At 42.8% G+C, this 22,256-nt stretch overlaps 1 protein-coding gene across 1 annotated transcript in view; it reads right to left on the bottom strand.

Moving 5' to 3' along the window:
• The window catches only part of TMEM108 (transmembrane protein 108), a 182,864-nt gene that overhangs the window by 44,067 nt on the left and 116,541 nt on the right, over window positions 1-22,256 (bottom strand). The window lies entirely within an intron of this gene.

Genomic DNA, 22,256 nt, shown 5'->3' with positions numbered 1-22,256 from the left:
CAATTAAAAGATACAAAACTATACAACAACTATACAGCAAGGTTGGGGTAGTGCAGAAGCACTGGTGAAAACACCAGATTGGCTCCATCCATGTGCCTACCCTGCTTTCTCCTCACACCATTCAAGAATGGAGCGGGGTCAGGTCTATGGTGCCAGCTTTTTCCATGCCTCCTCCTGCACATACCACCACTCAAAGACTATGCTGGTACTGTTGCCTATACGACATTCATATCCAGATGCAGCCAATGAAATGATGATGATGGTCCATGGCCTCGGGACACAAACAGACCACGCAATTCATACATACCCCCTTCCCTGTCTCTCAGACACAGATCACACAAACATCTCTTCTTCTCTCGCACATTCCAGGGTAAAACACCGGAAGAATGGAGCAGGCCCCCAAAGAATGAGAAAAATTGTGTCTGTACATTTTGCTTCATATGTCCAGTTCCCAAAACTGCTAGAAATAGTTTTTGAATGGAAGCTGGGGATCTGGGGACTGTGGTTCACCCCAGGGGCACCAAAGAAAGCCTTGGCACTGCCATGGTGCCCAAGATGATGACACCTTTAAGGCAAGGAAAATGGCTGCATGAGGCTCTCAGGCACATATGTGGGCTGTGATTTAATGCCTAATGAAGAAGACATATTTGCCTCCTTCAGATATTTTTTAAAATAAGAATTTTTGGTTTTGGTTTTTTAATACCAACGTTGTTTTGAATTTGCAAATTCCTCTCCTACTCAACTCCAGTGGGGGACTTAGGGAGTGTGCATCTAGTAGGATGTCTAAAGAGCAGCAAATTGATCTTCTCCATGCCCACCTCTGGTGCTGAAAGTCTCTTAGGGATCAATGTGATGCAACACATTGCTGGAGTGACAACAGATAAAATGCATTTGGGACACACTTTGGATAATTTTTATGGGAAAGTCTATCTTTCCCCAGGCACTCAAGGGGAAAGCAGACTCAGTGCAGTGGGTTAGTTAACAGCATTACTCCAAACTCATCTAATTAAAGAACTCTAAGCACGGAAGAGAAAATACATATAAATGACAATGATATATTGCAGAGCTGTGGAACACGACAATGTTTTCAGAGGGCAGACTATAGTTCGGGGACAGTAGTTGCCAATCCCAATTGGCTATTTGTTCAGACTTTCCCCTGACCTATCCCAGGTGTTCAGAGCAGGTTACAATATATCTCATTTTATCCTCATAGCAACTGTGCGAGGAAGATTGGACAAACAAGCAAAGAAATGTTGGCTCCCCAGAGCCACCCATTTACCTGGATGGGTAAACAAGGATTTGTACTTCAGTCTATGTTCATCCCAAGAGCTCTGAGAGATAGAAGCGGAGCGGGGGGAGAGAGACCCCTTGGCAGTTCTTTGCATAGATGTGCAAAGAAAGGTATCTTGCAGAAGGGATGCAACTGTGTGAAAATAAGGTTTCTTTTGAATATTGAAGGGACTGAACAGCTAAGGAGCCAAGAAGGTACACGGAGCAAAAAACAACACACACCAATAGAAAATAACACACACCTAACACACACCAGTTGCCGGGGGAGGGTGTCGGGGGCTAAGAGAGTATATTGCCAGTACAACACCTGGTTACTAAGTAAGGTAAAGGTAAAGGGACCCCTGACCATTAGGTCCAGTCGTGACCGACTCTGGGGTTGCGGCGCTCATCTCGCTTTATTCGCTGAGGGAGCCGGCGTACAGCTTCCAGATCATGTGGCCAGCATGACTAAGCTGCTTCTAGCGAACAAGAGCAGCGCATGGAAACGCCGTTTACCTTCCCGCCGGAGCGGTACCTATTTATCTACTTGCACTTTGACGTGCTTTCGAACTGCTAGGTTGGCAGGAGCAGGGGCCGAGCAACGGGAGCTCACCCCGCTATGAGGATTTGAACCGCCGACCTTCTGATCGGCAAGTCCTAGGCGCTGTGGTTCAACCCACAGCGCCACCCACTAAGTATCTCCCCATAAATTACCCTATCCAAACTTGGGGGATATATGGCTGAAGCTGGAGGGCAGTTTTTGCATAGTGCTAAATAGCTCAGCTTCTCCCTGATCTTTCTTTTACTACAACATATAGAACCGAGATATCTGAGCCAGCCCTGTCTGGCAACTTCCGTGCTCTCTCCCTTTTTTTCATGCTTTATGTTTCCACACACATTTGTGCATGCAGAGTAACTGAATGATTCATAACATAACAAGAGTCATAACATATCCGTAGCTTGGCTAACACTTGGAAGAGTTAGCAAGTTATGAATAAGCAATTTGGCTGGTCAACAAAGACCAGAAATAAAAGTGATGCGTTTTTGTTTTGCTTTTGACAGTATGTATCTCTGACTCACTTCCAGTTCAGAAGCAAAGCCTATAGGTGTATCATGTCTAAGATGGGTTTTATTTAATTTCCTCCCACCCCCAACACTCCTTTTTTAAATACAGATTTGTGATACATTAAACACTTGGAAGCCAAACTTGATTTTGCTTTTAACTTAACTTGGCATTTTTCATCTTTACTGAAGCCAATGTTCTTTCTGCTAGCTGAGGTTTAAAATTAGCATACTGCCACTGAAGGCATTTAAAATGTTGATTCCTTATTCTTGGAGAAATTTAACTTCTGTTTATACAACTTGCTCCCCATGTACATTCTGTTTCCAATCTGCCATTTGCTAAACCATCTGGACTGGCATTTGGGCCCATTTTGGTAGCATCCCCTTCTTTAGGAAATGTATGAAGTGCATGTACAGTGATGAAATTGACTGTCACGGCTTGGTGTAGCAATTGCACAGAATTTAAAGCTGATGTTCTTGAGCCACCATGACTATCACACTCTTGGGTGCCTTTGATCAGCAGTGAGAATCACTGGTAACCAGGGTTCATGCCAGTGCCTAGCAAAGAGTTCCTGCACCACTTGATCACATATTTATAGCCAGACACATGGAAATACCTGGCGAAGGCAAGAACCTCTAACAGGTGTTAAAAAGGGTACACCATTTAACATAAGGCCAATCAGGACTGGCTCAAGAAACTTTGCTAACTGAGGTGGACAAGCAAAGGGTGCTCCTGCTCCCCTAATCAAGGTACATAATACCCAAGGCTAGCTAAGTCATTTTGGCCCCTGAGCCAGAACATCTCACAAGCACCCCTTCCATGGAGTAAAAATGCAATAATGAATAGAAATCAATTTATTGCCCTTTCTTATCACCCTAAATAAGCTGTCTGGGGCTGCTTTCTCATTCTGCCCAATAGCAGGGCCTGCCCGGTTTCTGACCACAGCACAACCTTCTCTCCTCATACCCTAACAAGCAAAACAATGATCGAATTGTAGGAAGGTATATGGAAATTTGGCTGTATGTCAACGCCCAAATTATAGACCTTGGACATTTTCTGGGGCCTTCCACTTCTTGCCTTTAAATAATGCAGTTTCTAAATGGAAAGATGAAAGGTGATGGACCTTTTAATTTGTCTACATCTTTAATTAGGGTATGTACTATTGAAGCAGCTAGTACAATTATTTCCACTAAATGAAAGTCAGGACACTGGTGGGAAGTGCTGGATTTCATGGATGTTTTCATTCCCAGTTGTTCTGATCTCCTTTAATATTCTCTTGAAGTAATTCTCACTCCTTTGCATATTCACGCCATTACTTTTAATCTTGGGCCATTCATTTGCCTTGACATAAAAAGTAATTTGAAAACCCCCTTAACAAAGAGTGTGTTCTTTCCATTTATCTCATAATTCGCTGAGGATAAAGGCAACTTTCTAACAGATCAAATTGTGAAGAACCTTCTGCTGGATATATTATAAATAGATCATAGCAAAGAGGTTAATCTTTTATCAGCTCAAAAACTGACAGACTAGTGCTTTGCTGTTTTCCTTCAAGCTGGCTTAGCAAATTTCCTTAATTCAAACCTAGAGGAGCTGTTAAAAATGGTTCAAACAGATCCCTTATGCTACCTACAAATGAGTATTTCCTTGGAGTAATTCTTTCTAAATCTTTCTGTAAATAAAGAAAACTGACTGACCCCACCAGAAAGCCAATTTACATATTATGCAGAACAGAACAGACTGAGGACCAAACTATATACGGTATATCAGAGACCTATGAATGTTTCTATGATGTGTTTGTTGTTAAAAGCAGCTATTGGGGTGGGGGGAAGAGAATTGGGTCATGAGCACAAGGTATGTGTGGGGAGGATACCCTGCAGCCCCTTTTCACACTGCCCCCTGGGCATCTGTTAGGGGTGGGCAAATCAATTGTCAATTTTGGTTTCTCTGCTTCTCATTTTTCCAGTCTTAAATTTGGTTCTCCACATTTACAAGTCAGTTTGTGCTAATTCATCCATATTTTAGTGTGACGATTTCCAAACATACATTTTTCTATGCAATTTCACCAATAGAATGCATTTTTGTATGTAATTTTCACCAATATATTCATTTTATGCACACTTTACCCTAGCATATGCAGCTTTATACCCATTACTTGGTTGGAGAACTGCATTGGAAAGTGTGAATTAGTGATTAATATTTAAATGTGAACTGAAACAAATTTCTCCCTTCTTATCTGTTACATTAGCTAAGGAGGTGAAAACATGTATGCACAAGGTTAAGCCTCCTCTGCTCTATGCCATGGTCCCAATCCAAATCCCCTCACAGCATTTTTTAACAGGGGGCCGGGCCTTGAAAGATAAGAGAGATAAAGTCATGCATCTGCAATGTCACATCTACTTGGCCCTGAGGTGGCAGAATTCTTGGCCAGTTCCACTTCAGACTATAAAAGTGTGTGTGTGCTTGTATTTTTGAAAGTTTCTCCACATTATATAAAAATTATGCTTGCATGCAGTAGCAAATCAAAGAGAAAAGTTCCAGATTCATGAGTCTACTACAAATTTTTGATTTGCCGTTTTCACACGGAGGAGCGTTCAAACATATGACACATACTTCACGTCCCACCCGTTCCAAACCGTTGCTACCTCATCCTGAGAAAAAATATGTAAATTGGTTCTAAGAATATGTAAAACTGTTGAGCATAATTGAGAAAGAGAACCCAGCTTCCTGAAATATAAAAAAAGGGGGGGGGAATACACTGATGACTCTGATGCTGCCTCTTCCTTACACTGATTAGCAAATCAGTTTCTGACTGGAGATAATTTATAAGATCCTTCAACATTTCATATGATGTGCTGGGAGGGGAAGAGGTCACATCTTTCCTGGAGTAAATCTCAGTTGGCAGTTACAGAATGTTCAAGCTTGTGAAAAGGCCAATTAAGGCATTATTGGCTGATGGGCCTCAGCACTTTGGATGGCTTTTAAAGGGCCTTGGAAAATTAGCTCTGCCATCGTTCAATGCACATGGGATTTCTTCAGGGAGGTCCACAAATGGATCCTCTTTCTGAAAAACTCTGCTTCCATGATTGAAACTGCAAAGCCTGGGATATTTTCCTAATTATGAGTTCAGGGAACTGATCTGTCTGCAATAACTGCAACCCATCCTTCACTCAATGCTTCACTCTTGTTAACATGGTGTGTAAAACAATTGAAGTGGGCAAGAATTCACATGATTAAGGAACATAGGAAACTGTCTTATAGCAAGTCAGAACATTGGCCCATCCAGCTCTACACAGTTTGGCACTAGTTATCCAGGATTTCAGACAAGGTTCTCTTTCAGCACTTCTTGGAAATGATGAGGATTGAACCCAAGACCTTCTGTGTGCAAAGCAGATGCTCTACCACGAAGCTACAGCCCTCCCCCAAAGCACACTTAGATTTGTGTTGGGATGTGGCCAAATTGTTTGATCATCTGGGTTATTTCAGGAACAGTCTCAGTCTCTCTCTCTCTTCTCACATGCTTGCACACACAGACAAACAAAGCAGATGCTGTCAGTGGACTCTTTGGGCCAGTGTATACACATGCCTACACATCACTCGGTCCTCAATCCTTGATTTCTCATCAAGGTGAACTGCCTCTGTTGAGTACAGTTAGGTGTTTTTTGTTTAAAAAAAGAATTGTTGTGCTCACCTCATACAAATCACTATCAGGAAAGCTTGGTTGTGCTGAGTCAGACATTGTTTCCATGAGTTTTGAGTATTTTAGCCAGGTGTGAAAAGTACTGTGTCTGAGAGGTGGCCGAAGCACACACCTGTGATGTCTGACCTGCAGCGACCCTTTCATATGTGGAAGTCATCCCTTGATGCAGCAGTGCTCATTATGTTTCTCTTGGACTAGTACTTGTGCATGTATGTTACATCCAACCCTGAAATTAAAGGCAATGTGAGTGTGCCTAGGTGAATCACAAAGGCCATAATCCAACAAGGAAATGGAATCCTGTGCATGTTTGCATGGAGGTACGTATCACTGGCTTCAGTGGGGAAGCACAGGAATGCAGCCGGAGTTAAGAAAGCTTAAGCCCTCTGATTCTGATGGATTTAAACATAGGAAAAAAGGGAGCTACTTTATACTGAGTCAGACCAATGGCTCATCTAACTCAAAACTGTGTACACTGACAGGCAGCAGATCTCCAGGGTTTTAGGCAGGGGTCCCTCCCAGCCCTATCTGAAGCTGCTGGAGAGTGAATCTGGGACCTTCTGCATGCAATGCAGATGCTCTTCCACTGAGCTAAGCACACCTAACTTTGCGTTGTAATGTGGCCTATTTGCTCATTTGGATTATTTCATGAGCAATCTCTCATGTCTGCATGCACAGACAGAACACCTATATTTGTGTGTAGATATACTGAGAGAGGAATACTTACTGGTAACATGCACATATACACAGATATGTGTACATATAATATACATTTGTGTGCATAAATATAGCCCCGGACCCACAGGTATAGGGCGGCTTGGAATTCAATAAATAATAATAAATTCTGATAATTTTAATTATGAAATCATTTTGTCCACAATTTCCATTAAGAATATATATATATATATATATATATATATATATATAACCCCAATTCATCAGAGTGTTACAAGAAATCAAAATGGCGAGAGTGCAATTGGTGAAGACTAAACAATGCAAGCAAACAAACCAAGCAAAAGCCCAACCACACTCTGCATTTTAATACATCCAGGATGCAAAAGGAGAAACAAAAGCAGATTCTGAAAGGTATTCAGCATTCTTTTCTTCCAAGCCTCTACAGGCTGGACTTCCTAACGCAGAAATTACTCCTATGCTTGTTAGGTCATAAGAAGAGAAAATGCTTTTTCTTTGTCTAGTTGGGCTCTCTGCCTAGTTAGAGAATTGGAGCCAGTCACTTTCATTTCTCTCCATTGTTCAGCCAGTGAATGAAAAGAATTCAGTACCTGAATATAAAAATACTGTAAACCCTTTGGAACAGGGAAAGCCAAGCTGGTGCCCAATGGATGTGGCTTGTCTGCAACTCCCATTAGCCCTTTCTAGCATGACCATGGACCAGAGATGGACACTGCAATCCAGCAACATCTAGAGGGCTCCACAATGGCTTCCCCTGCTTCACAGTGATATGGATGTTGCCCTGTTTTTAAAAGCATAACCCATTCAAATATATCTATATCCCAACTCTAGTCATTTCATGGGTTTTGAATGGGGGTGGGGGTGGGAGGGAAGCTGATCAGCTTCTACTGAAAGTTAAGCCCTAAGGCCAACTGCTGAATTAATGAGTGAAGTGAGATCTGAATAGGGGATGTTCATAGCTGATGTTCACTATACAACACTAGTTCTTAAAGGACTATAATTGAATGCTTCAGGGGCTGAGACCAGCAGTCCTTCAGATTTGAAATGGACACAATTAAAATGTGATAGCAGATGAGACCAGGTGTGTTCGCCCTCCTGACAGCGTGCGGAACAAATGGCATTGTTATTATATGGTGAAGGATGAGGTTGTGGTTGAACAGAGCAAGTCCATCCTTCATTTTCCAAGGTGTGGGCTACAGGGAATACGACAGATTGCGTCAGCCTGCAGTGTACAGCTGGCAGCCCCCGTCTTCTCATTCAGCTATCAATATAAATGATGAGAGATTAAAAGTAGGGTGATACTCTATTATTGAACAATCTGCAGTTGCTGAAAGTGTATGGAAACACTGAAGTGGCAGAAATGTAGGCAGAATGGGAGGGGAGATCATCCCTCCCATTTGACAGGGCAAAAATGTTTCACGCAGATCACTAAAATAGCCTCGTCACATTTTCAAGTCCCATTCTTTTCAGTGCACCATTCTCTCCCATTTAAATCAGCAGCTAACTTTGGCCGGGTTGCTGTCAAAGTCTTTAGTACTAGCCCAAGAAGGGAGAATATGGTTGCACTCAAGACCCACTTGTGGGCTTCCAATCAACACCTGTGTGGCCACTGTGAGAACGGAATGCAAGATTAGGTACGTCTTTGGCCTGATTCAGAATTGGTATTCATATGTTCTTATATTGGTACATTAAACAGTGGTTTGCAACAACATCCCTCAATCTGGTGCCCTACATATATGGTTAGACTCCCATCATCCCCAGCCAGCATGGCGATTGGTCAGGGAGATGAGCTGTAGTCCAATGACATCCCGAGGGTCACAGGTTCTCCATCCTTGCAATGTAGGGACCCCAAAGAACTACAAATGTTTGTAATGGTTCAAGAAGCAAGAAATCTTTGTTTTTCACAATTAGCAAGGTTATGTACTTTCACACTTGAGCACATCATTTAAAGGAGTTGTAAAATGGGGATTCAACAGGAAAGGTTCACTGGTCATTGGTACACAATATATCTTGTTTTCTAGTGTTTCCTCCCCCTCTCAAACAGAAATGTGCAAGAAATGGCATATGGTTCCTGTAATCCTCATAAATTCAAAATTACCCCAATTATGAAACATGGACATCATTAAAAAGAAATGACCGTGCAATTATCTTCCGAATGCCACTGTCACTGTGCTGACAATTTAATTAAAGCTACTGTGCCTTAAGTTATAATTAGCTTCTACCAATACAGGAGAAGCAGACTTTAAAATTTTCAAGTGGCACTAATCAAAACATATCTGTGTATTGTTACATAGGGGTTGAACTGATTAACACATTTTATCAATCCTAAAGATATGACAATTATCATCTTTAACTTTATTTGTAAAGTAACAAAAAACCAAACTTCCACGATAAAAACAGAGCATGGCCCCAATAAATTACAGGGAATATTAAAACTTGTTTAATCGTCCCAACTGTTTAGCTGCGATTATTTGTGTTTGCTGATGTTTTAAGAATTCTTATTTTTAGCTTAAATAATTTATTTTATTAAATTATTTATCTTATACTAGAGATGTTGGAGAATTCCACCAAAATGGGAGCAGAAATTGCCAAAGCTCATTAATTCCATGTCTGGAATGGAAAACAATCTAGTGAATACGACTGAGTAGTTGCTGCTGCTGTTAGCTTCCAAGTGCTATGTCCCCCTGCCCCACTTTGCAATGAAATGAATGGGGCAAAATAATGTAATTTGGGCAATATATATGTACTGTAATTAATTACAGAAGTTATGTGATTTTGACAAAGTGGATAGTGAAACAAACAACGTAGCTTTTGGCAGAAGATGAACAACAGTGGAATGGAAACAGCGCTGCTTGTGATGAATACAGGGCAGAACAGAAAACGTTGCCTTCTTACATCCCTGTGTTATATATCCCACAGTGGTATTGGTAGCAATAAAGGACAGGCTATAAAACAAACAAGGTTCTAGATGAACATACCTAGGACAAATGGGTATCCTTTGGAGCAGGGCTGGGGAAACCCTGGCGCTCTAGATGTAGCTGCACACCAACTGCCATTAATCCATGTGAAGCATGGCAAATGGTTCACAACTCTCACCCTGCCCGACCAAGAAGGTCTGAAGAACCATAGATCCCCATTCCTGCTTTAGAGAATTCTTGCCACCACTACCTTTGCTACCACTGTTTTCTCCCACCTCCTGCCCCAAGGGAGTTTGGGAAGCCTTGTGGTGGTAGTGGGAAGGGGAGAAAGCTGCAAGGACTATGGTGGGGCTGATGGCTTGGGCTGAGCATGGCTCTCCTCCTCAGGCTAAAACCTCTCTCAAACCATTACTTTGAGGGCGAGAGGCAAAAGAGAGCGAAATAGAGTGGAGCCAGTACAGTGAGCAGCACTGGAGAGAAATCAGGGAGGGAGTGGAGAAGGAGACAAAGGGGGAGAGCAGACAAATCAGGGTGATCTTCTGTAGAATGGGACTTCCTGCATTGTTTAATATCTAGAAATGAACTCTTGTCTAAACTTTTCATGGTAATAATTGGAGCTGCCTGTGTATATGGACAACTGCAGAAAAATGCAGGCGGTGGTAGTGGGTGTATAATCCTAAGAATCCCCACACTCATGCTTTTTAAAAAACAAAACCAAACCAAGTTTCTAGACCCTGTGATTGTGAGGATATGCTTGAACGTGTGTGGTAATTCCTCATGACTCTAGGGTTGCAAAGTACTTTTTGCTGTACTTTGAGGGCAAGGATTCATGGCCCTGCATAGATTTTTGTCCCTCTGTTAATCTGTAGAAGCACAGAACCAATGCAACAGAGTAATTAAATTTTGTTTGCATGTTGTAATGTACGTGAGTCACAAATTTAATATTTTATGGGTGCAGAATGTAGGTTACCATGGCACAGATTCCCCCTCCCACCCCCTGTCCTTTCCTGTCCCATTGCAGTTAAGAGCAGCAAGTCTTCCAATTCTCCTTAGCCAAACTCTTGGCCATGATGACTGAATTGAAATACAAACAACTAACAATGTCAAACCTTTATAAAGTGCCACTTTATGAATTTACAGATTACAACCAGTCCCACCGTTCTTTGATGGAAGTGGCTGCTGCTTCAGCAAAACCAAGGCCAAATTGGCAGCGGCCGAAGAGCCACTTCTCAAGCAAGGGAAAGTGAAGAGGCAGAGCAAAGTGAACACAGGCAGCTTTTGACCTTCTGCTCCGCTCTTTTACTGCCTTCCTCTGAGGAAGCGAGTGATTCCAACGTAACCTTGGCCTGCCTTTCGTAGGCACACCTGAACTGCACTGCTTAGCAGACAACAGAGAAACCACGGAAGTGAGACAGGCTCATAATTTAAGCAAAGAATCTGGCAGCCTTTTAGGAGCTTTTCCAAGTCACTGTCTTTACTAACCCCCCTTCTCAGAAGCATAATTAGGGCAATGTCTAAGGTGTTCCTAATCTTAATGAGCCACTTTCGTAGCAGATGTGCAAGAGGTAACACCTTTAGTTTTCCATCTCGGAACAAACTTTGTTTTTCAACAGAGTACTTTGAAAGTGGCACATTGAAGAAGCAGATAAATTGATAGTCTTAACCGGGGGCAGCCAACAATGTTCCTGGTCTACAATTGCTGTAAGCCCTAGCCATCACTGCCAATGGTTGGGGACGATTAGAACTGTAGCCCAACAATACCTAGAGGGCTACCTACTGTTATAATTTTGTTGCTGAGCAACAATGTGCAGAGTGGGAGGCCAGCCAACCAGAATTGACTCTGAAGTGTACTTGCCTGGAGGCAGAGTCAGCATTTGAAGTCAGGTCCAGTCCTAGGGTTGGGCAAATAGCAATCCTTGTGTTCAGGGAATCCAATGATCATGCGGTCAAGGGTCAAGAGGAACAGGAAGCAGCAAGGTTGAGACAAGAACTGCAAGCATTGTTATCAGTATCTGACTGCTGCTGGAAGCTCTGCCTAAGAAGTCTGAAGCCAGCTGGTTCTCATCAGCACCTTCACCTCTGAGTCCTTGAAGGCTGAGCAGCTGCAGGTGAAATCATTCCCCCTTCTTGCCCTTCAGGCTGCTGTCCAGCAGGCAAAGCTGACTCCTGGCCCATGACACTTACACCTTAAGTTCTCTTGGTAAGTACAGAAAATCCCAAGTGTGGAACATCTGGAGCAGGAACATGGGGATTACTGAGGATTTAAACACTCCACATCTGCTGAACACATCAAATGAACTTCCAGGTGCACTGAATTTTCGCCTGTCTCGTGTTTCTAACATATCATGTCCTTGGATGTATGTGACCATTTGGTTGCATTTTCTATATTCCTTGTCATGCTTAAAGATGCTGCATAGTATTGCTTAAGGATTCTGGACATTGACAAGAATTTAGAGCGTTCAGACCATACCTGGAGTACTATGTCTAGATGTGGGCACCACAATTTCAGACCAAGATAATCAAGGGTCTGGAAACCAAGCCTTAAGGTTGAGGAAACTGGGGATGTTTAGCCTGGTGAAGAGGTGACTGAAAGGAGATATAATAACCATCTTCAAATATCTAAAGGGCTGTCACATGGAGGATAGAGCAAGCTTGTTTTCTCCTGCTCTGGAGGCTGGGACCAAAACAAATGAATTCAAGTTACAAGAAAGGAGATTCCCAACTAAACATCAGGAAGGACTTTCTGATGGTAAAAGCTTTTTGACAGTGGAACAGATTACTTGGAAGGTGTTGGACTCTCTTTCTTTGGAGGTTTTAAAGCAGAGGTTGGATGGTCACCTGCCATGGATGCTTTACTTGGATTACAGCAATGCAGGGGGTACCTTCAAAGTCCACAATTCTATGAAAATGTAGTAGCAATTCACGAACTGACACAATTGTACTTCTGCCCAAAGACCGCATGGCTACATAAGCTGTTGTTATTTGCAATTGCCATGTGTTGACAATCAAATCAAACTAATTCAAACACATACAAAATGGACTTTGGTTAATATCTGTTGATCTGAATTCACGCCAGTGGGGGTCAAAAGACTGCTATGCTGGGGAAAGTTTAAGGACTGCCCCCTCCCAGATTCTGCTAGTGACTGACCAGACATGGACTTGAGACGCTCTGCACTGTAAATGTTTTGTACAGATATTAAAGCCTTGAAAAGACCAGTGGGAGTCTTGCCTGTTCGCTCTCGAGCAACCACGCCGGCACACACACATAACAGGTATCATTATGTCAACGGCATATTTACGGGTATCAATTTCACAAAGAGCATACACCAACCAACTGCCAAAACAGCCACTATCTTTTCTGATCACCTAGGTGGAAGAATGTGTTGTTGTTGTTTAGTCGTTTAGTCGTGTCCGACTCTTCGTGACCCCATGGACCAGAGCACGCCAGGCACTTCTGTCTTCCACTGCCTCCCGCAGTTTGGTCAGACTCATGTTTGTAGCTTCGAAGACACTATCCAACCATCTCGTCCTCTGTCGTCCCCTTCTCCTTGTGCCCTCCATCTTTCCCAACATCAGGGTCTTTTCCAGGGAGTCTTCTCTTCTCATGAGGTGGCCAAAGTATTGGAGCCTCAGCTTCAGGATCTGTCCTTCCAGTGAGCACTCAGGGCTGATTTCCTTAAGAATGGATAGGTTTGATCTTCTTGCAGTCCATGGAACTCTCAAGAGTCTCCTCCAGCACCATAATTCAAAAGCATCAATTATTCGGCGATCAGCCGTCTTTATGGTCCAGCTCTCACTTCCATACATCACTACTGGGAAAACCATAGCTTTTACTATACGGACCTTTGTTGGCAAGGTGATGTCTCTACTGTGGAATAATGTAGACAGGTGCAAAAAAAGGAGATAAGCTCCCAATAGCCACAATTTAAATGGCAAGCAGATAAGTTTGGGGGCCAAAGGAACTCATCTTCAAATATATTTGCATACTGCATGCAAGATATATTAGTGCAGTAGGTCATATATTCTTGAACTTTAATGACACCAATATCCAGCTGCAGAAAGTCTTGTGATGACATGGACTAGAAAAAAATGCTGCTGCAGTTGTGGCAATCCCTGCTGGGTGCAGCTGCAGTTCTGTCTAGGGGAGCCGCTTGTGTGATGGGAACCTGCCATAAATTCACATATCCAGCTCCAAGTGATTATGATTTAAATCTCCACATAGTAGTCAGTGTGAAAGGCAACCTCATCTTGCAGCTTGTTACTGAGAGAAGGTGCTTAAGCAACCGAGGTTCCTGCAGGGCATCAGCTTTGGCAGATGTCTCCATAAAAGTCCCTAAGCCAGAGATTCTCACTGGCAGACAGCAACATTAAAAGGTAAAGGTACCCCTGCCCGTACAGGCCAGTCTTGACAGACTCTGGGGTTGTGCGCCCATCTCACTTAAGAGGCCAGGGGCCAGCGCTGTCCGGAGACACTTCCGGGTCACGTGGCCAGCGTGACAAAGCTGCATCTGGCAAGCCAGCGCAGCACACGGAAACGCCGTTTACCTTCCCGCCAGTAAGCGGTCCCTATTTATCTACTTGCACCTGGGGGTGCTTTCGAACTGCTAGGTTGGCAGGCGCTGGGACCGAGCAACGGGAGCACACCCCGCCGCGGGGATTCGAACCGCCGACCTTTTGATCGGCAAGCCCTAGGCGCTGAGGCTTTTACCCACAGCGCCATCCGCGTCCAGACAGCAACATTAGTCAAGACTAAATTCTGCAAGGAGCCCCATTCAAAGAGTTCTTGGTAGAAGATCTGCAGTCACTGTCACATTTATTGCCTTAAAGGGGGGGGGGGAGCAGCCAGCTACCTCTTCCGACTACACTGATTATCTTTTTCTGCTCTTATACTGGCTGCATGCCAATGAGTACAAAAGAAGGATGTAAGGACAGGAAGGAGTAAGCTGTGGTGCTGTCCTTTGGCTGACATGCTGTTTTAAAGATTACATGCAGCTTTCTGCAATCACAAGGATTCGGTAAGCACAGATATTTCATACAATGCAAGCACCAGATCACCTGTTGTTTGGGTAACCTTAAGGTCACTGAGCATTCACAGTAGGATGAACAGCATGGCTTGGGATCATTTGTTTTATCAGCTTCCCTCAACTCCAGGGTATCTGTTGAAATCATCAGGATTTCTTTCTTTTGATTTGTTTGTCTGCAACTTCATTTGCTCAGTTGCTGTGTCATCTGTGGGTTCCTTTGCATCTTCATCCATCCATCTAGTTATCTGACACTTGCCCTGGGATCTGGGAAGAACGCCCCACAAAGGGGGCTCCCAATTCTTCTTTTCCAGTGCATTTTCAACTCTTCCATTTCAGCTAATCATAGCATTTGGTACTTCTTGTATTTGGTACTTTTTTGGTGACAGAAAAAGGTACCAAGTACAAAAAGCACAGAATTATAGCTGGAAAGGAAGAATCAGGATTCTATTTCAATTCAAGCCGTGGCTGCAAAGGAACAATTCTTCCCGGTTCCTCCTTTGAAGTTGAGTCACATGATGCCGTATGATATGAGGTGATTGACAGGTGACTTACCACTCACATGTCAAAGTGACCTGTGGAGGGTGGGGCAGTTCAGGATCTGGCAGCCAGTTTGGTCAGTGGCCAGGAATTATTAGAGCTGTAGTCCAAAACATTGGCTACCTGATCACTAACGTATCAATTATATAGCTCCTTTCACAAGAACTACCTGCAATCATCTGCACTGAATAAGAGGAAAAAGCAGTGATGAGAACAGAGGGAATCATCCCAACAAAATGTAATAGTGTAGTCAGATATTATAGATGTTCTGGGGGCTTGGGATTGACCACATCTAACCTTAAGAAGTGAGCACCCTATAATTTATGGTGCTATTTTAATTTGCAGCAGCCAATATTCCCAAACTGAAAGTTCTTTAATCATCCCACTTATCTCATAGCTACGGATTTTCACTCCTTGGGGATAGCAAAGGCCACAAGTCAATTGAAGAGCAAGAATGTGTAACTAAATGAAACCACAAATTGTAATAAGTGTAAATGATTTCAAGCCTGCTGCTATACATTTGCTGCCACAAGATTCTTTGTTAACATTTACTAGAGCTGGAGGGTAATTTTGTTCAGTCTGCATTGTAAAGAAAACCAATCTAATTCACTGCTCCTAGATCAGGATCTCGGAACAGAGCTATCAGTTGGATTACACTTCTTCCCCCCCGCCCTATTTTTGGTGCAATTTTTTTGGTGTGTTTTTTTTAAAAAATGCACAAAATATATACAACAGCGTATTTTAGAGGAAGGGTAAGTACAAAATGCATACAATTTAAATTTGATTTTCCCCCGTGTGTTTTTTAAAGTTCATAAATAACAAGATAGAACAGACCCATGATTGGGCACCTGTAAAACTGATACAGAAGAAAAATAGGCTGACATCTGCTCTATATTTTGGAAAGTTGTTCATTATGCATTTGGACACCTCTTTAAAATATGATCATCAAACTTTGTATAATCATTCTTGAGTTAAAGGAGCAGTTTGTTGTCTATGTTTGGACACAATCAGACACCATTTTGAATAAAAATGGAGGACTTAATATTCCAAAACTGCACTGATTTTTTGGTTTCTTATAACTCCTGAGCAATGCTGGGAATGAGGCTTGTTTGTTTTTAAAATCTCTGTTTTGCAATTTCCCCAATATTTACCATCTCCATAAATGTTCATTTACATAAAAAATGTGGTTAACTGTGCAACTGTAGGCAGAAAATAAGCTTGACTTTAACCCACTTTAGAAATATTGGGGATACGGCTTTTCTTACACCTAATCTTTCTTTTCTTAATGCATTGATGCTGCAGGGTTGGCAAGGTGAAGCATTCAACATGCTTGATTAATTGTTATTAATGTGATTTTATTCTTTATTGGCTAAACATGAGGGAAATGTTGATTGGCTGGGGGAAAGGAAAGTTAAATACAATTTGTCTTCCTCTATATTCCCATTGATCTAGACACACCATGTTATCCATTTCCCATTAAGATTCTATTTGGACTGCACCTCATTTTAGAGGTAGACTTGGCAAATCAATTTGTGGTTCTTAAACAAGGCCTTCTATTTGCACATTGAGAAGATGAATTAATAATGCAAGTTTGTTGTTTTGTCTTCAGCTGTGACATGACATGCCTAAGGTATGTTACGTCACAGACAAAGTGCCACGTACACTGGATTGGATCCCAATAAAGTCAGTCATGTGAAATCATTGGGCAGTTAGTCATGACTAATTTACATCCCACTCATTTCAATGGCCCCAAAGCATAGATCCATCCTACTGCAATTTAGAGTCTTGCTGTAAGGGGTTAGTGAAATCACTTTTGTGACTAGCAACTTCAGTACTACTGTATTTAAAGGTAAAGGGACCCCTGACCATTAGGTCCAGTCGTGGCTGACTCTGGGGTTGCGGCGCTCATCTCGCTTTATTGGCCGAGGGAGCCGGCGTACAGCTTCCGGGTCATGTGGCCAGCATGACTAAGCCGTTTCTGGCGAACCAGAGCAATGCACGGAAACGCCGTTTACCTTCCCGCCGGAGTGGTACCTATTTATCTACTTGCACTTTGACGTGCTTTCTAACTGCTAGGTTGGCAGGAACTACCGTATTTACTCAAATCTAATGCTCACCTTTTTTGGCCAAATTACGTTGCAAAAATTAAGGTGCACATTAGATTTGATGGCATGGAATATTTACGTTTGCCAGAAAATACTTTTTTTGGTCTCAAGGTTCTGAAAACTGAGGTGTGCATTAGATTCAATGGCACATTAGACTTGAGTAAATGCAGTATTTCAAATATATCTACACATTAGAACTCATTCACACAATGTTAACTTGAATGGAACAAATCCAAAACCACTTTTAAAGTTTGTACTATTGTACACTTGCTTTTTATTGCACAATGTTAATATGGATTTGGTTATTCAGAAATCCTAATAAACATGAAGGATGTAGGGACGATGGCTATTCTTTAGCAGAAGCATGTGGAATTCAGCATCTTGCAGAATGGTGTCTTCAGCCAATAAAAAGAGTGCAATCATCACTTCTCCCTTGTCAAAATCTCCCTTGTCAAGACATGAATGAGTATTTGCCTCAAATGTGCAGGTTTTTCTCAACTGCAAATTCTATCAGGTGGGGGAGCCGATAACTAATGGAATCAATTGAGAAGGAATTTAACCCTTTCCTTCCTCTGAGGAAGGAAAATCTCTTCCCCTGAAGCAGGTATTTGCTGGAGTAGTGGTGAAATAGCTCACTGGCACCAAGAGGTGACTCCCCCCCCCAAGCAAACACCAACTGCATAGTAGGAATTTTCCTCAGGATCACAGCAGGGAACAAGAGAATTTATTTCCCTCTCTATGCCAGATCTGATTCTGCTCAACCGATGTCATTTGCAATTTATTTACTGGGGAAACCCCCCTGCACATTAGATTTAAAGTCACAATTAACATCATGTATACATTGGCCTTCAATCCACCCCCACCCCCGCCTTTAACATTCCTCACTCAAAGCAAGTTTCATTTCACAGATACTTTATTTTAAATCTGGTCAAATTAAGCTAAGATTATCTCACATCACAGGTAAGGATTTTCTAGAAAAACATTTCAAGGGAGCCTAAGAAGATGGAGCATTGGTGGTTTGGCTTTTTCAACCAGTTCTGCTGAAATAATTACACCTGACAATGGGCTTTTTGTAATCCAATAGCACTCAAAAATGGAGAAGTAAGCAGCTTGAGGCAAAGCTATATAGGGAGAATTTCTCATCTGTTCTTTGTACTTATGAATGTCAAATGTGCAGCATGCCGGCCTCAGCATTAGTCATCTATAAAGATGTTGTGTCCAGTCAGCCCTCACAAAGGCAAAATTACATACAACTCCAGGATGTATCTACAAGTACACACATTTAGATAACATGTTTGTAGGGAAAAATTCAAAGCATTACACACAATTTCAGTCATGTGCTCCCACTAAGTTCCATGACAATCATCTGGCTAAAGTCCTATTGTGTTTTTTTAAGTGCTTGATTATTTTTCTCTCTTTAAGAAAGAATTTACATCTCTTAAGATGCTCAAGGGGGGAAAGACAGCAGCAATCTAAAGGTTTCAAAGATGGTATTTGTCAGAATTTTTGCAATTAAAAAAATGCACCCCCCTTGCTTTTTGCATGTGCCTGAGCCCATATCTCATATTCCATGGTATTTAAAGCAATATGTACATGCATTTGGCTGGAGAAAGATAATACCAATGGAAAAAGGAAAATTGCTACATAACCACCTCATAAATAAGTGAAATTTCTCAACTGGACTTATTCCTGGGGGCAAAATCCATATCATATATGCCTATTTCTAATTCAGGCAGGAGACAATCATTGCCATCTATGGCCAGAAGGGAGTTGTCAATGAATTTAATCTAATGAAATATTTTAAGCTTATATGGAAAGTCCTGCTCAAGTAAAATGCCAGAAAGCATCTTCAGGGAAATCAAAAGAAATAAGATGAGTGATATTTCAGAGAGGAGATTTCTGTACATTCCAGCTTGTAACTGGCACCTAAGCCGAGATGCTGTATATGGAAAGGATCAACACAAATCCTGCAGTTTAGGGAAGGCATATTTTGATCCAGCTCAGATCAGTGTAAACAAAAGTTGGGGAAGCTTTTTTTCAGCCTGAGGGACACTTTACGTCATAGACAATGTTATTGGTCACATAGTTGTTGGCAGGGGCAGAGTCAACAGAAGGTGGGGCCAGTGGCAAAAGTGGGCCCAAGCAATGGTTGTGGCTCTTCCATTTGTACTGTACGCTTTCAGCGTACTTTCCAGCATACTTCCATTTGTACTTTGCAGCCACACAAAAGCCAGCATTTTCTCCACACACCTCCACTCACATATCTCTGGGTCTGGGCTAGCCAGAGTCATTGTTGTTGCTGTTTAGTCGTTTAGTCGTGTCTGACTCTTCATGACCCCATGGACCAGAGCACGCCAGGCACTTCTGTCTTCCACTGCCTCCCGCAATTTAGTCAAACTCATGCTGGTAGCTTCAAGAACACTATCCAACCATCTCGTCCTCTGTCGTCCCCTTCTCCTTGTGCCCTCCATCTTTCCCAACATCAGGGTGTTTTCCAGGGAGTCTTCTCCTCTCCTGAGGTGGCCAAAGTATTGGAGTCTCAGCTTCAGGATCTGTCCTTCCAGTGAGCACTCAGGGCTGATTTCTTAAGAATGGATAGGTTTGATCTTCTTGCAGTCCATGGGACTCTCAAGAGTCTCCTCCAGCACCATAATTCAAAAGCATCAATTCTTCGGCGATCAGCCTTCTTTATGTCAAAAACATGTTCCAGCTAAGCAAAGGCACTCGAGGAGAGCATGGAGCAGGGTTTGGCCTGGGGAGAATTCTGACCTACACAAAGAGGCCTGGAGGGCTGCATATGACCCTGGGCCTCAGGTTCTGCATCCCCGGTGCACAATGATTGGAAATCACTCTGAGTCGCATAGCCCAATTGTGTATCCCAAAGTCAGAAGTATCCACCCACCAGCTCCCAACGGACTAACATGTGCAATCCAAGCCACAGTATGTTATGGACAGGAAGGAGGAAGAGCACAGAGTGCCACTGGAAAACAGATTCCTCATGATGATTCGTGTAATAGAGCCAAATAGTTGCATGTTACTTGAAGGCCTATTTATTGCATGTCATAAAATATAGTGGTTGCATCAAATCATCATAAGGACAATGCAATGTATATAAGAACACAAATCAGGAAATATGGTGTAGCTACCCCCAAGGCTGATTTACATGAGATTAATTAAAATGTAGAATAATGCATGAACAGCAAAAGAAGTTTAAAGGTTCATACAATATCCTAATGCGCTCAGCAGTCCGACAGCTAATTTAGGATTTCTGCCATGGATTAGTCCCCAGCCAATCCAAGTTCACCTTTCCAGTAAACCACACTCTTAATCAGATCACTAATGTCATAGTTTGAGATGAATTCCTTCCCTATATGGAGGAACTTATTTGGGTTCCAGACCTTAAATGGCCAGATTACAGTGATCCTTTGTTACACAGGCTTGGATTTGAAAGGTTTGATTAATCTGATGCACTGGCTAGCCGGAGAAGAAAACCTCCAGACACTTCGGCTTAGGAACTAACCAGCGTGGTGAGCTTTAATTAGTTCTGACGTGTCTGGTTGTCAGACAGACATCAGAAGGTAAGCGTGCTGGGTATTTTCTTTAAAAATGATTAAATTATCAAGGTTTGATGATCTACCCAGTGCTACACTGATTTTTAAAATCAATAATGTATATATCAAGTCTAATCCTTAATCGCAGTTGGAGAGTGAAGACCCTACTTCAAATCTCACTTTGGTCTGAATATTATGGTAGATGACCCTAGACACACAGTTTCAGATTCAGCCCTTCACCCACCGTATAGTAATAAATGCCACTCAGTCCTACTGGGCTATTATGAGCATGATTTGATGCAAAGTGCTTTGAACACCTCCCCCAAAGCAGTATACAAGTGCATCGCCATCTTTATACATTTGGAGAACCAGGATTAGTCCAAGGTATTTTGCTACCTGTAACAAAGGTGTTCTTCACCTACCCACCCCATATTCCCATGTAGAGAAGATGACCAGACTGGCAATGTAGTATTACTAAAACTCTGGCAGCAGGACCGTGTTCCCCACCACACCTGACAGCTGCAGACTACTTTAGGGGGTTCAGGGCAGGTTGTGTGGCATGCACAACTCCACGCTCCAACAGAGTGGAATGACTAGGGAGCCCAAAATGAACAGCTGGGGTGCTGCTGCTGCCATCCCAACCATACACAACATCTGCTGCTTGAGGCAACTGCTTCACTGTGCCTAATGAGAGAGTCTTCTGAATCAGGCCAAATCTCCAATTATCTTAGATTCAAGTTTTGCATCATATCTAATCCCACCCGGCTGTCAGATTAATCCTTATTACATGTGAACAGTAGCACGCATGTACAATTTGCAATGCAATCTATGTACGGAGACACTGCTGTGTGCACTCAGGAGCCAAAACAAAAAGATGAGTTACACTTCCTAAGCAATGCTATTAGGGACTGGCAGGAGCCTGATGAGTGTTCACTGGGCGAAGGGGACTGGAGTCTGACTCGGGAGAGGGGGGCAGTGGATACCTGTACCAGCCTGGAGGCAACAATGAGAGACAAGGGAAGCTTCAGAGCTGGAGGAAGAGGAAGAAGACGCAGGCCAGGCAAGTGAGGGGCCGGGTGTTTCCCCACTCTCCCCTATGACACTGTCTCCCAGAACCAGGTGAAATTTGTAGTGAGAAGAGCAAAATCAGCTTCCATGCAGGTGTAGTCTCCAGCCGTTGAGGGACGGTATGTAAACTGATGGAGGGGGAGCAGTCCCCAGTTGCTGCAGCTGCTCCACACAGGATGGAGCTGGGAATAGCTGCCTAGTCACGCAGGCCTCCAGAGCTGCAGAAGTGACTGTGTTGCCTTTGACAATGAGGAGTTAACTCTCTGCCATGTGCATTCCTTTGGGTTGAAAAGCGCTACTGACACTTACCACCACAACCCCGTTTTCCTGCCAG

Source organism: Podarcis raffonei, chromosome 12 (assembly GCF_027172205.1).
Source record: "Podarcis raffonei isolate rPodRaf1 chromosome 12, rPodRaf1.pri, whole genome shotgun sequence".
Lineage (NCBI taxonomy): Eukaryota > Metazoa > Chordata > Lepidosauria > Squamata > Lacertidae > Podarcis > Podarcis raffonei.
Note: the sequence above shows the minus strand (reverse complement) of the source record. Positions and strands in the feature narration are given on the sequence as shown.